The 13,046-nt window shown below is 44.7% G+C and overlaps 1 protein-coding gene across 4 annotated transcripts in view; it reads left to right on the plus strand.

Annotated features, from left to right (window-relative positions):
* Nucleotides 1-13,046, plus strand: part of FHL2 (four and a half LIM domains 2) — a 98,468-nt gene that overhangs the window by 68,932 nt on the left and 16,490 nt on the right. The gene's annotated exons all lie outside the window — the stretch shown is intronic.

A 13,046-nucleotide genomic window follows, 5' to 3' on the forward strand; every position in this document is an offset into this window, starting at 1 on the left:
TGAACCATGTCCTGTGGTCTGACGAGACCAAGGTAAACTTATTTGGTTCAGATGGTGTCAAGCGTGTGTCATGGCAACCAGGTGAGGAGTACAAAGACAAGTGTGTCTTGCCTACAGTCAAGCATGGTGGTGAGAGTGTCATGGCCTGGGGCTGCACAAGTGCTGCTTGCACTGGGGAGCTACAGTTCATTGAGGGAACCATGAATGCCAACATGTACTGTGACATACTGAAGCAGAGCATGATCCCCTCCCTTCGGAGACTGGGCCACAGGTCAGTATTCCAACATGCTAACGACCCCAAACACACTTCCAAGATGACCACTGCCTTGCTAAAGAAGCTGAGGGTAAAGGTGATGGACTGGCCAAGCATGTCTCCAGACTTAAACCCTATTGAGCAACTGTGGGGCGTCCTCAAATGGAAGGTGGAGGAGTGCAATTTCTCTAATATCCATCTCTGTGATGTCGTAATGGAGCAGTGGAAGAGGACTCCAGTGGCAACCTGTGAAGCTCTGGTGAACTCCATGCCTAAGAGGGTTAAGGCAGTGCTGGAAAATAATGGTGGCCACACAAAATATTGACACTTTAGGCCCAATTTGGACATTTTCACTTGGGGTGTACTCACTTTTGTTGCCAGCGGTTTAGACAATAATGGCTGTGTGTTGAGTTATTTTGAGGGGACAACAAATCTACACTGTTATACAAGCTGTACACTCACTACTTTACATTGTAGCAAAGTGTCATTTCTTCAGTGTTGTCATATGAAAAGATGGAATAAAATATTTACAAAAATGTGAGGGGTGTACTCACTTTTGTGAGATACTGTAGTATATAAAGGAGCTTCTGAGTTATTTTATGATAGAGTTATAAATCAGCTGAACCCTTCTAAAGTACAATAGGAAATCTCTTTCATTGCAAAAGTAATCTTTATTAATACATCTCTAAAACATTTGCGCAATGTTTTTTTTTCATGATTAAAAAGATTCACATTTTATTGTGGTTTAACAATCCAGTGGAATACAAAATACTCTCCACTGGGCTATTAGCAATGACAACACATTGAGAAATATCCTGTTTAGTCACTTTATTATTTATGAGCAATGCTAGCTGGTCGCTTGGAGCTTGCCAAGTTTTTTGTTGCTAAATCTCAGTTCATACTGTGACAGATTTATTCTGTGTGCTGGAAGCCCTAATGAATTACAGAATAAAAGTGTCATAGATATAAAGAGATGATTTCCATGTGCTATCAAATACCAACTTAAGGCAACAAGTCAAAACAGCTAAGGCAATTTAGGAATCATTGCCAGAGAACTAAAGTCTTTCACTTTTTTATTTCAGATCAAGAAAGGCTTTCACAGTGCCTGTGTCTACCTTCTCTCCACTGTTGTCAGGGCGGACGTGTTGCATTTTTTACTTACCTTATGTATGTGTAGTAAAAGTAAAAAAAAAGAGAAGCTTGCAAAGGGAACCTGAGTGGGAACCTGTTGTGCTTCCTGTATAGTTCAGGGTAATGGAATAGTTACCTCCTCCTAAATGATCAGAAGCATGCATAGTGAAATTGCATTGGGAGTATCGGTTTAGACTGTAGAGGGGATTGATTGGACAGGGCTGGGATTCGCTGATCTGCCACATTGGCCTTACTGTAAGAAAAAAAAAAGGCCAAGTAGCATTGGATAGCCATCATCTACTGATAAGTATGTTTTAATAATTATTTCACCTGAAACACTGCAGCTAGGCTACGGGGACAACGATAAACAGTCGTGGGAAAAACTAGAGAAAGCTATAATGTAAAAGACCTGAGGCACTTCAATGAGAGTAATGACGTAGATGTGCATAGGGTGATGCAGTGAATAATGTGTTTTCAATGATTGCCCTAACATTGGGATGGGCTTAAAGTGGAATGGTGCAGGGATCAGGATTGTGTAACATGCAAAATATGGGGGGGGGGGGGGTCCAGGAGTGTGTTTCCCACATAATGCAGGGGCCAGGAGTTTGCAGTAAGAGTCAGGAGTGTAAAACTTACAGAATGCAGGAGTCAGAACATAAAGCACAGTGTGCAGGGGTCAGGAGTACATAACACACAGAGGCAGGGGATCAGGAGTATGTAATGTACTCACCCTTTTGAGTATAAAATGCACAGCGTGTGATGTTTAGCCCCCATTCACACTATTGTAGTGCAATATAAGATGTTGTACATATGCACACTTTTTACGTGTAGGGCAGCCATTCAATTAATTGAGCCCTACATGTGACAAAAATGGAACTGAAGCTCAAGCACCCTTTTGAGCTTTGAGTTTCACATGATTTTAATGCAAGAGTTATGAGTACAAGGTCAGGAGTACAAAACACACAGAGGTCAGGAGTATGTAACACACAAAGCACAGGGATCAGGAGTATGTAATACACAGAATACAGGAGAAAGCAGTGCATAACACACATAGGGCAAACTATAGCAGTGTATAAAGGGGTCAAGGAGTATGTAGCACACAAAGCATACGGGTCAGGAGAATGTAATGCACAGAGTTTGAGTTTAGCAATATGTAGCACACAGATTTCAACGGTCAATAGTATGCAATGCACAGTATTTAGAGGGAAGATGATTGTGATGCACAGAGTACAGTAATCAGGCGTACATACGCAGGGGTCTGGAGTACATACTCCACAGAGCACAGGGGTCTGGAGTACATAATGCAAAATTTGCAGGCGTCAGCAGTATGTAAAGCACAATATATATGGAGTTCAGAGGTCAGGATTACTTAATGTACAAAATGCAGTGGTCAGGAGTGAGTAATGTAAAACACAGAAGAATGTAAAGCACAGGGGTTAGAAGTATATAATGTATGGAGGACATGAGTCAAGAGCATGTAACACACATAGTACAAGGGTCAAGCGCATCTACTGCACAGAATACAGGGGTCAGGTGTAAGCAACTCACAAACTTTAGGGTGTGGAAAGCACAGATTACAGGGGTCAGAAATATGTTAGGCACAGACCACAGAGGTAAGGAGTATGTAATGCAAGTGCAAGGACCAGGAGTGTGTAAAGCCCAGTGCGCAGGGGTAAGGAGTATGTATATCATAGAGTACAGGGGTCAGGACTATGTAATGCACATATTTCAGCAGGATGTAGCACACAGAGTTCAGGGGTCAGGAGAGTGTGATGCACAGTACACAAGGGTCAGGAATGCATATTGCACAGAGTGCAGGAATCAGGAGTATGTCACAGACAGAGCATTAGGGTCTTGAGTGTGTGAAACACAGAGTGCAGGAGTCAGAAGTGTGTAAAGCATAGATGGTAGAGGTTAGGGGTACTTATAGCACAGGGCAGGCATCAGAAGTACATAACTCACAGATTGCAGGGGTCAGGGATACATGAACCACAGAGTGCAGGGGACGAGAGTACATAACTCACAGAGTGCAGGGAACAGGAATACATAACCCACAGAGTTCAGGGGTCAGGAGCACATAATGCACAGAATGCAGGAGACAGAAGTAATTAATCCACAGTGAAAAGGGGTCAGGAGTACATAACTTGCAGAGTGTAGGGGTCAGGAGCATGTAATGTACAGAATGCAGAGGTTAGGAGTTTACAATGCATAGAGTGTGATTTCTAGCCCCCATTCACACTAATATTGTGAGCTATCAGGTGTTGCGCTACACTAGTGTGAATGTGGGTTAAAGTGAAATATACAATTTCTTTGTTAACTGTACGACTATTTTTCTATAAACCTTACAAAAAATGATTGAAACAGAATAGCGCACAGAGTGCTCCTCCCTCATCCACCCTTCTGCAGCACAAATTCCCTTTATAACCCAAATTCCTTCCCCTTTTTACAAGTGCAAATCCTCCCCCACTCAGCTCAAATCTCCCCTAAAGGTAAACGCCCCTCCCTATCCTAGCACAAACTCCCCCCTCCTTCCCTTGCTAAAATGTATTAACAGACTTCAGATGCAAGGGTGCCCAGTAGAGAGAGGAAAGTCCTCCAGGGTCCCTCCTTGGCAGTCTCTTTTTTTTTTTTTTTTTTTACAAACGATTTTTATTATGTAAAAGGTCAAGGTATAAAACAATTACAATGATGGTACAGGTATGTATACAAATATCTTTAACAGTAAATGTTGTGCAGGAAATAAAAGAGGATTATGATTAGTCAGATGAAAAAATGCACATTGTTATAATTAGGCCAGTCAAGAGTATTGTCGTGGAGGGAAGAAAAAAGGACAATTACGTATATGTAATAGAAATTTTTCTAAATCAGAGAGGTGGTGTTCCAGAGAGTTCATTTTTTTTGATGAAGTGGCATAGAGTCATATAACGTGTGGTGAATTCTTTCAGAGAGTTTGATGTTCGTCATGCGGTTGAGAATTTGTGACCAAGGTACCGTAGTGGAGCGCCAATTGAAGGCTATGGCCCAATGAATAGAGCTGAGGAATGTGTGGATTAGCCTTGTGCTAGTCATTGGAATATCCTGTATAGGGGAGAATAAAAGACAGATTTGGGGTGTAAGAGAAATCTTCCTACCTGATATTTTTTCAATTATTAAGCTAGCTTTATGCCAAGTGTTTTTTATATGGGGACAATCCCAAAAGATATGTAAAAGTGTACCTTGGGAGGGGCAACCTCTAAAGCAGAGTGGGGATATTGAGGGATAAAATGAGTTAAGTTTAGCGGGGGTAAGATACCATCTTTAGAGCAATTTGACGGCTGATTCTCTGATCGAGGTTGTTGTTGTACATTTATGGAGATTTGTAAAAATAGTATCCCATTGATCAAGAGTAAATGAGGTATTTAAAATCTGATTCCCATTGTAGCATGGGATGTGATTTGTCAGGCATATTGGTCTCATTTAAACTTTTATATATTCTGGAGATTAAACCACTATCACGAGGGAAGAGATGCAAATTTGTTCAAATTGTGTATAGGGGGATGGAGTGTAAGTGAGTGATATTTCTCATAGAATTGTCTTATATTTCTATAGTTCTCTAGCTCAGTAGGTGGGAAATCATATTTTATTTGTATACTGGAGAAAGTGAGGAATGAATTGTTGTGAGAGAGCGATTTTAGATGTGTTAGGTTATGTGACTTCCAATTCATTAGAGAGTTTTGATCTTGAGCCCTATCTGGGAGGGGAAAACGAGGGTCACCTAGAAAGGAAGCCAAGGGGGGAATGTCAGAGGATAACTTAAATTTAGAGACTTGTCTGTTCCATAGTTGAAGAGTGTGAGTGACGATGAGGTTTAAGGGTCTTATTTTTTGTGGTGGGATAGTCTTGGACCAGAGAAGTCCTTGTAGATTGTAGGGTAGGATAGATTCCTCTTCGAACTGGAGCCAAGGGATTTGGAGTGAGGGGGCATACCATTGGGCTAATTGGGTAAATCTAGCCGATAGATAATAAAGCCAAAGGTTAGTTATGCTGAGTCCTCCTTTTATTTGGGGTCTAAACATAAGAGAATAGCTAAATCTGGGTTTCTTGTTTAGCCATATGAATTTGTTGATCTCTCTCTGTAAAGAATCTAATGTTTTTTTATGTAGAATAAGAGGAAGGGCTCTAAAAAAAATAAAAGGGTAATATCATAATTTTTACAGCCACTATTCTGCCCGAGAATGAAATCTGGTATGATGACCAAAGTTTAAGTAGATTTTTAATACTGTTAAATAAGGGAGGGTAGTTTGCTTGGTAAAACGTTTTATACAAAGGTGTAATTTGGATACCTAGATATCTAAATGAATCCGCATTCCAATTGAATGAGAATTTGTCTTTAAGTATAGCTATTAAGGCTGGGGGAATATTGATTGGTAAAGCTGAACATTTAGATAGATTTACACCCAGACCTGTCAAGTCGTGGAAGATGGCAAGAGTTTTAGTTAGGTTGGGTAGGGAGATTAGAGGGTCGGTTATAAACAAAAGAAGGTCATCTGCGTAGAGACTAAGCCTGTATTCTTTGGATCCCTTGAAATATCCTTTAATATCTGTGTTGTTTCTTATAGTGCAAGCAAGGGGTTCTAACGCGAGGGCGAAAAGTAGAGGGGATAGAGGGCAACCCTGTCTGGTACCTTTGGTCAAGGGGAAAAAGTCAGAGTTGTTGCCTGGGAGTTTGATACATGTTTGTGGGTTGTGATTGAGAGCCTTAAAGCCATGTAAGAATTCATTGTTGATGCCATATTTGGGGAGTAGAGTGTCAAGATATGACCAGGAAACGCTGTCAAAAGCTTTGTGTATATCAAGGCTGAGTAATAATGTGGATTTGGAATGTATGTTGGAGTCTTGAATGATATTTGTGGTCAGTCGTATGTTGTCTGTTATTTGTCTGTTAGGAATGAAACCTGTTTGATCAGGATCAACTAATGGGGAGATAACAGCTGATAATCTGTCTGCCAAAATATGACCAAATATTTTTAAGTCGTCAATAACAGATATTGGGCGGTAGTTTTGAGGGGTGGAGTGGTCTTTTTTTGGTTTGGGAAGAAGGGACATGTTAGCTAATAGCATTTCAGATGGGAATTGGCCGCCTTGTAAGATAATATTATACAGTTTAGTAAGGTGTGGGGTAATGGTAGGGGCAAATTTTTTATAGTAGGAAGTGGAATAGCCATCTGGGCCTGGGGCTGTTGATATCTTTAAAGTTCCAATGATTTTGCTAACTTCTGTGTCTGTACAAGAGGCATTGAGAGATTCAATTTGATCCCTGGAAAGAGTGGGTAATGTAATGTTGTTGAGCCAGTCCAGGGAGAACTGTTTGGGGGATGATTGTGATGTGGAAAGAAAATTTTTATAGAAGTCTAATGCCGCGTACACACGAGCGGACTTTCTATCCTACTTGGTCCGGCACACTTTCTGACGGACTTTGTCCGCCAGGTGCGCCGGACTTTAAAACGGACGGACTTGCCCACACACGCCGGGACTTTCCGGCGGGCTAAGTCCGCCCGTCTTTCCGACGGACTTTCGCCGGAGTTCCGGCGGACTTTCAGAATGAACGGACTTGCCCACACACGGACAAGTCCGTTCATTTTGAACGTGACTCAGGTGCGACGGGACTAGAAAAGGATGTCAATCTTGCCGCTTTTATCGGCGAGATTGACACCTTACTAGCCCCGTCGCGGGGCATACCAGGCCCTTAGGTCTGGTATGGATTATAAAGGGGAACCCCGGTACGCCGAAAAAACGGCGTGGGGTCCCCCTAAAATCCATACCAGACCCCGATCCGAGCACGCAGCCTGGCCGGTCAGGAAAGGGGGTGGGGACGAGCGAGCGCCCCCCCCCCTCCTGAACCGTACCAGGCCGCATGCCCTCAACATGGGGGTGGGTGCTTTGGGGGAGGGGGGCGCCCTGCGCCCCCCCCCCAAAGCACCTTGTCCCCATGTTGATGAGGACAAGGGCCTCTTCCCGACAACCCTGGCCGTTGGTTGTCGGGGTCTGCGGGCGGGGGCTTATCGGAATCTGGGAGCCCCCTTTAATAAGGGGGCCCCCAGATCCCGGCCCCCCACCCTATGTAAATGAGTATGGGGTACATGGTACCCCTACCCATTTACCTAGGAAAAAAGTGTAAGTAATAAAACACACTACACAGGTTTTTAAAATATTTTATTAAACAGCTCCGGGGGGGGGGATCTTCCTCCGGCTTCGGGGGTCTTCTTCCGGCTTCGGGGGTCCCTCCGCTTCATCTTCTCCCGGCGTCCGGTTGGTTCTTCTCCGCTCTCTTCTCCCGGTGTTCCTGTTCTTCGGCCGGCTCCTCTGCTGTCTTCAAGTAGCTCTCTTGCCAGCAGAGGTCCGGACTTCTGGGCTTCTGGGCTTCTGGGCTTCTGGGCTTCTGGGCTTCTCTTCCCCAGATGTTGACACGACGCTCTCTCCTGCTGGACTGCTCTCCGAGGGCAGCGTTGTGACTTATATAGGTGGAGACCCCGCCCCCTTTTGATGTCACAGTCCCTGGGCATGCTGGGACTGTGACGTTTTAGGGGGCGTGGTCACTGGGTGATGTTGACCACGCCCCCTAAAACGTCACAGTCCCAGCATGCCCAGGGACTGTGACATCAAAAGGGGGCGGGGTCTCCACCTATATAAGTCACAACGCAGCCCTCGGAGAGCAGTCCAGCAGGAGAGAGCGTCGTGTCAACATCTGGGGAAGAGAAGCCCAGAAGCCCAGAAGCCCAGAAGTCCGGACCTCTGCTGGCAAGAGAGCTACTTGAAGACAGCAGAGGAGCCGGCCGAAGAACAGGAACACCGGGAGAAGAGAGCGGAGAAGAACCAACCGGACGCCGGGAGAAGATGAAGCGGAGGGACCCCCGAAGCCGGAAGAAGACCCCCGAAGCCGGAGGAAGATCCCCCCCCCCGGAGCTGTTTAATAAAATATTTTAAAAACCTGTGTAGTGTGTTTTATTACTTACACTTTTTTCCTAGGTAAATGGGTAGGGGTACCATGTACCCCATACTCATTTACATAGGGTGGGGGGCCGGGATCTGGGGGCCCCCTTATTAAAGGGGGCTCCCAGATTCCGATAAGCCCCCGCCCGCAGACCCCGACAACCAACGGCCAGGGTTGTCGGGAAGAGGCCCTTGTCCTCATCAACATGGGGACAAGGTGCTTTGGGGGGGGGGGCGCAGGGCGCCCCCCTCCCCCAAAGCACCCACCCCCATGTTGAGGGCATGCGGCCTGGTACGGTTCAGGGGGGGGGGGGCGCTCGCTCGTCCCCACCCCCTTTCCTGACCGGCCAGGCTGCGTGCTCGGATCGGGGTCTGGTATGGATTTTAGGGGGACCCCACGCCGTTTTTTCGGCGTAGCGGGGTTCCCCTTTATAATCCATACCAGACCTAAGGGCCTGGTATGCCCCGCGCTCGCCGCAATAGGAAAATGTGTTTTTCCTATTGCAGCGAGCGTGAGATGCAATATCCTGCCCTCGTGTTGTATCTGGTCCGTCGGACCAGCCTACACACGAGCGGGCTTTCCGTCGGACCAGCACACACACGAGCGGACTTTCCGCCCGAAACTGAGTCCGGCGGAAAGATTTAGAACTTTCTTCAAATCTAGGTCCGGCGGGCTTTTGGGAAAAAGTCCGCCGGAAAAGTCCGCCGGTGCCTACACACGGGCGGATTGTCCGGCACACTCTGGTCCGCCGGACCAAGTATGCCGGAAAGTCCGACCGTGTGTACGCGGCATAAGAATAGTTTCATGACATCTTTGGGATGGGACACCGTATTTCCAGATGGGTTCCTCAATTTGTATGTGTGGGGTGGCTTCGTAGATTGATTAAGTTTTCTAGCGAACATGGTGGAATATGAATTACTATTGAGTAAGAATCTGGCTTTAGACCATCTGAGGGCCTTTTCGGTGTCCGATGCTAATAATGTGTCTAAAGTAGTGCGTTTCTCTTGAATCTGTTTAAAAAGGTCACTAGATGGGTTTTGGTTGTTTCTGTGATATAAATGGTCTAGATCATTTGTGAGGGATCTAATATCTGCAAGTTTGGATTTGTTTTTAATTGAGGGAATATTTATCAGATGGCCTCTCATTACCGATTTATGCGCCATCCAGATATTTGTAGGAGACATGTCTGGTGTTACATTATGTGCAAAATATTGCTCAAGGTGAGATAGAATTTGTTGGTTGTTTGATGGATCTGTGAGCAAGGAGTCGTTTATTCGCCATGTGTGTGTTGTGTTGGCTAGACCTATACGTGAAGTGTTAAAGGAGATTATATGGTGATCAGACCAAGGACATGGATGGATATCTGCCTTAGAGGAATTGGCAAGTAGGATTGGGGTGCAGAAGATATAATCAAGTCGAGCAAAGCTGTTATGCGGGTGGGAATAGAATGTGTAGGATTTGATACCTATATTGTGAGCTCTCCAAGTATCTACTAATTGATGATTATATAGTGATCTGTTCAAAGATTTGGGGAAAGCTTTAGAGGATGGGACCACTTTGCTTCTGTCCAGAGCCGAATGAGCAGCTAAATTCCTCCTTGGCAGTCTCATGTGGAACTGTGGAACATGTCCTATGCATGGAGATCGTGACCCTTGTGTCTCAAGGACATTGAAAAAGCGGAGATATCTGGTGTATCACAGAGAAGGACATACAGACCCCATAAGGCTGAGGGTTATCTAGAAAAGGGGATAGATGATGAACTTAGACTGACAAGAATCAAAAAATCAACAAGAGTATCTTTCTGACCATAAAAGATAAATATATTCAAACCTCAGAAAACAGATGTGGGAACCAACTTATGGTACTGGATGGTATTATAGCAGATGATACTTCCAAACGGTTAGTAGATCTGAGAGTTGATTTTTCCTAGAAAAGAACTTTCAAGTGGTCAAATACCCTAATGGACGGCCAAACAAAACAGAAAAGAGGAGAGATTCATATCTAATCTGCTAACTTCCAGTCCTAGTAGTTCCCACCAATATCTGAGCATTATTACCTTTCACCGATTAGAAGCATCAAGTATCGCCCTGCTCCCAACTCAGCTGCTGCCTGTCTACAGAAAAAGGGGATCTATTTATATCCCCTCCACCTCACCGGCGTCCAATGATGCCGATGAGGCGCAGACGCCGAGAAATCACCACCGCGCATGCGCGAGTGGTGCCAGAAGTGACGCAAGCACGGCAACCACCCGGCACGATGACACGGCGCCAGAAATGATGTCACGCGCAGGCGCAACCTACATGCCTACATTTGCAGGCCAGACTGCTCCCAGCTAGTCCGGCCTGCAAATCCTGCGCCCTCAGGTCTCTCCTCTGGCCTTGCACCCAGCTCTCCTGGCATGCCTCATCCAGAGCTCCACTGTGGTCCACTCACCAACGTTCTTCTGCCCTGAGTCCATGATGGAGAACTTTAACTGGACATACGTTCCGGCAGCTTCTCCAGCCCCTCTGTTTCAGAACACTTCATCCATGACTGTGTAAAGATGAAGCTCCCTCCTAGCTCTCCCAGGCTCCTCCGCTAGGCCTAGCACCCCCCCAGATGGGAATGGGGCCCCTGCTGTGGCCTAGTACTCCATTCTCCATGTCTCCCGGCCGACAACTCCCCCCCAGTGAGCTGTTACCTCAGCTTATATGGGAGGCCTGCCCCCTGCCAATTCCAGTTGGGGATTGGTCCGGGCTCCTCACATGAGCTGCCTGACACTCCAGTCCTAGGCCCTGCCCCTCTTCCAGAACATTCTTCCTGGAAGCAGGGGAGGCGCCTCAGAACTAAAGCACAGGTGGTCACACCCACTGCTACACTAACAGCTCCCTGGCCCCCAGATAAAAACAAACAGGCCTAGCCTGAAGCATATGTCCTGCCCGAATTTACCTGCACTGACAGTTTCCCTTACAAAATCCTCACTCTAGCACCTACCTATGGTAGATGGTGCTGCACATTTATATTTATTATATATCTGATTAAGTAATTTCTTGGCACGCTAAAAATCCCATATTCTCTCTCCTACCAATATATGGAGTTATGCCGCATACACACAATCAGAATTTCCATCGGAAAAACCTTGGATGGTTTTTCCGACGGAATTCCGCTCAAACTTGCATATACACACGGTCACACAAAAAGTCTCTGCACTTTCGACCGTCAAGAACGCGGTGACGTACAACACTACTATGAGCCAAGAAAATGAAGTTCGATGCTTCCGAGCATGCGTCGAATTGTTTCCAAGCATGCGTAGGAATTTTGCGCGTCGGAATTGCTACAGACGATCGGAATTTCCGATAGGAACTTTTTATGTCGGAAAAATAGAGAGCCTGCTCTCAATCTTCTGCTGGCGAAAATTCCGCCAGCAAAAGTCCGATGGAGCATACACATGGTCGGGATTGCCGACCAAAAGCTCACATCGGACTTTTGCTGGTGGAATTTACGATCGTGTGTATGGGGCATAAGAGAAGTTACCTGACTCAGGCTTTGTTACATACACTTTCAATGACCCTGTGAGTTGTTGTCCAGACTGTGGGGGTTATTTACGAAAGGAAAATCCACTTTGCACTACAAGTTCACTGCAAGTGCACTTGTAACGGCAGTCGCTGTAGATCAGAGGGGAAGATCTGAAATGAGGAGAAGCTCTGCTGATTTTATCATCCAATCATGTGCAAGCTAAAATGCTGTTTTTTATTTTCCTTGCATGTCCCCCTTAGATCTACAATGACTGAAATTCCAAGTGCACTTACAAATGCACTTGTAGTGCAAAGTGGATTTGCCTTTCGTAAATAACCCCCAGAGTCTGCAGTGGATTACACTACACATATTTAAACTGAGAAAACTTCACGTCTATAGCACAGATACATTAGCTTTAATAGATCATTGATTGATTTAATTTGTTGCCTGGAATTGCTCTTTAATTGTCTCAACAAAGACTGGTCCACCATGCAAAGTCTTGTTTTATATATGTGACAGAATGTGCAAGATGAGTACTAGCCACAGCATTAACATTTGATAACTGCATGACCCACCTACTCAACCTTATCCCAGTGATGAATGCTGAGTGATTCCTCTCAACCCATCCCTTTGGTCACAGACAATATATATATATATATATATATATATATATATATATATATATATATATATTTATATATATGTATATATATATATATATATATATATATTTATATTTACCATTTAACTGTCTTTCATGTCTTTTCATTTAATGGGAGAGATATTTAGGTAAAAAAAAATCCCCCATCTGTTTTTACCCCTAGACATGAGACAGTGTGCATCAGGCTTCTAACCGATTCTTTGGCCAAATGATCTTTCAAAGGAAAGATTATAATATAAAAATTACAAGCTATAGCTTTCAAATAAATCATATGTTTAGTTATTTTTTTTACAAGGATGTCATAATCATGCATCCAGGTATAAGAAATACACATATGTATTGTGTATGATTGGACTGAAAAAAATGTATGCAAAAAATGATCTATCCAATGGAAAACTGAAGATCTTTCATAGACAGAGGGGCTTACAGCTCAGAATTCGCTAACAATGCTATTTTATGCTTATGGGTAAGCATAATAACATGAAGGACTTTGCCTCCCATGCATTCACACAAAGACACCCAGAGCTGACCAACAG

Source organism: Aquarana catesbeiana, linkage group LG02 (genome assembly GCF_042186555.1).
Source record: "Aquarana catesbeiana isolate 2022-GZ linkage group LG02, ASM4218655v1, whole genome shotgun sequence".
Classification (NCBI taxonomy): Eukaryota; Metazoa; Chordata; class Amphibia; order Anura; family Ranidae; genus Aquarana; species Aquarana catesbeiana.